Consider the following 2,879-nt stretch of genomic DNA (forward strand, 5'->3'; position numbering starts at 1 on the left):
GTTTTAATTCCTCTAGAATCAAACCGAAGGGCTTATGACAAAGCCACCACTGAACGAGGTTACATGGCACGGCTGCATGCTCTGTGGTGCGAGACACACCCGAAGCTATCGCAGTTTTCGCAGCAACGTCTCCGAAACCATGCCGAACTACTCCGAAAAAGGGGCTATGTAAGCGGAACGCCTACTCTACCACAGCTAGAACAAGCCAACAACAGAGAAAGAGTGGTAACACTAAGACCAACTGAGGGCAGGCATCCGATCGAGGAAGATTGATGCTTTATGACCCGGAAAAACATCAACACTCGGGTTTCTCTAAAGCCTAAAGATCTAGCTGAAATGGATGACGAGCTTCGTTGACATTTTTCCGAAGAATCTGACATCTGGGCTATCAGTTGTTATGTGTATAATGCAGCGAGAGGTTCGGCTGATGCGAACCGTAAAACAAAACCAACGGTTGATCATAAAACCAAAAGACGAATGCATCAACTCGCTATAAAGATAGGCTGGGCAAGACAGTACGCGTCCCGCATTCAGTGTGTAATTGACTACATCACATCTGGCAGAAATTTGACCGCCAAGGTTCGAAAGTTCGCGCGCGAACCCTGGACCCGTTGTCACACACTTAACAAGTAAAAGCTGCTGACCATCAGGCAGCATATTGTTGAGAGAATACGGATACTATCGGACGCTAAAACAAGTTTAGAGCGGAGAGAGAGGTAGGTCTGAGAAAATCAACAGTTTCTCTCTACCCGTCTCGACTCTTCCACAACCCTCCAGTTACTGTCGACCACCCGCCCAAACCAAAGGAGGTCGAAGTATTTTGGAGAGAAGTCTACGAAGTGCATCAGAGACTGGACGAAGTCTCAGCAAATATAAATAGCTCCTAGGAGCTATGTGATGCCATCATAACATCTGATAAAGAATGCCCACTCATCACTACCGTGGAGGTGAAAAAAGTATTAAGAGGGATGAAGAACTATTCCGCTCCGGGACCAGACTGTATCAAGACCTTCTGGTGGAAGAAGTTTCTTCCCACACATCAGCATTTGGCCCGTATTTTCACTTCATATTTAAAGTCGGAAGAGCCAATTTTGGAGTGGTTGGTGGAAGGGCGCATAATGCTCCTGCCGAAAATAGGCAACTTAGCTGACCCGAAGATTTACAGGCCAATCACTTGTCTGAAAACACTGTATAAGATATTGACAGCTATCCTAAACGATAGGATTATTCGGGCAATTCAACCTGTGTGGCGAGAAATGTATAAAAAACGAGGTTCAAAAAAAGGCGTAGCGGGAAGGCGGGAAAACCTGCTCATCGATAGATGTGTCTGCAAAGATGCAGCATTCTACCAGCGTGACCTATCGATGGCCTGGATTGGTTACCGGAAATGTTTCGATTCGACCTTCCATAGACTTATCATCTGTCTTTTGGAAAGCTTAAAGGCTCATCCGCAAATCGTAAGGTGCATTGAGAGATTGATGCCACTTTGTAAAACAGGATTTGCTATCTTATCTGGAAAAAATCGTGTAACAACTAACAAGGTCACCTTTCAGAAAGGTGTCTTTCTGAGCGACACCATAAGCGTACTCCTCTTTTGCCACACATTATTGCCACTATCTCTAGGACTTTGCCATTCCGACGGATACTTGTACGGCAAACCTGCAGCTCGACAGTACAAGGTCACTCATGTATTTTACATGGACGATCTTAAGAACTATGCTAAAAACAAAGAGCAACTACATCTAGCTCTAGGGATTACCGAACGATTTAGTAAGAAAATATGAATGGAATTTGGGTTAGATAAATGCGCCAAGGTTTATTTAAAGCGAGGAAAACCTAATGGCATCCCTGAAGATCCTGAGCTCGTTGATAGAAGAGCTATACGACACATTTTCGCTGAAGAGACTTATACATACCTGGGCGTGCCACAGAGTCGCATTCAGGATGTGAAATCTATAAAGGATACTCTCCGAAGCAGATACAAACATCTCATCCGGCAGATTTGATCTTCCGAACTGTCGGCAAGAAACAAAGTATATGCAACGAACATGCTTGTCATCCCGGTAGTACTCTATTCATTTGGAGTGGTTCCATGGACGAAGAACGAGCTCAGATCCCTTGATATCGGGAAACGAAAGGTTATGCCCGTGAACAAATGCATGCATCTTAAGTATTCTGTTCCACGATTGTACATCTCACGCCGTGAAGGTGGTCGCGAAATATTGGATCTTGAATGTCTTCACAACAGGATTATTCTGGATACAGCACATACCCAGATAGCAATATGCGCGCATGGTGTGACGCATGTGCGTCGCGAGCATTCAGATTTTCTCGCACGGTTTGCACACATACGATGACGCAGATGCGTCCTCAACTGCGGGACAGGTGCGTCGCACGTCGTGCGAGTCACACGTCGTGCGGGTACTATGTAAGCACATACTTGAAAAATAATTTCGAAAACTGCGCGTTTTTTGTCATAATCGGGAGAATGTGTAGTAGGGATGTATAATTTCTACTCATTTTTATTTTAAAATATGCAATCTTCAGTGGCCTTTTTTGTTTACCGCAACAGAAATTGAGGTTATGTGTCACTATTCGTTAATTTTTTTCGAGTACTGAAAGGAGAGAAATGATTCTTACGCATTGCTACAATATGTTTATCGAAAAATGTATGGCAAATTTGACAACATTTTATTTCAAAATTGACATGATCATATTAAGGTTACGTGACATTCTGAAAATCTTGATTAAATATTTAATTAAGATTTTCAGAATGTCACGTCACGCTGACGGATTATGTCAACTTTGAAATAAAATGCCTGGTCAAATTGCCTAAGAATCATTTATCTCCTCTCACTCGAAAAAAATTAACGAAAAAA

Source organism: Belonocnema kinseyi, chromosome 10, assembly GCF_010883055.1.
Source record: "Belonocnema kinseyi isolate 2016_QV_RU_SX_M_011 chromosome 10, B_treatae_v1, whole genome shotgun sequence".
In the NCBI taxonomy this organism is placed as follows: Eukaryota; Metazoa; Arthropoda; class Insecta; order Hymenoptera; family Cynipidae; genus Belonocnema; species Belonocnema kinseyi.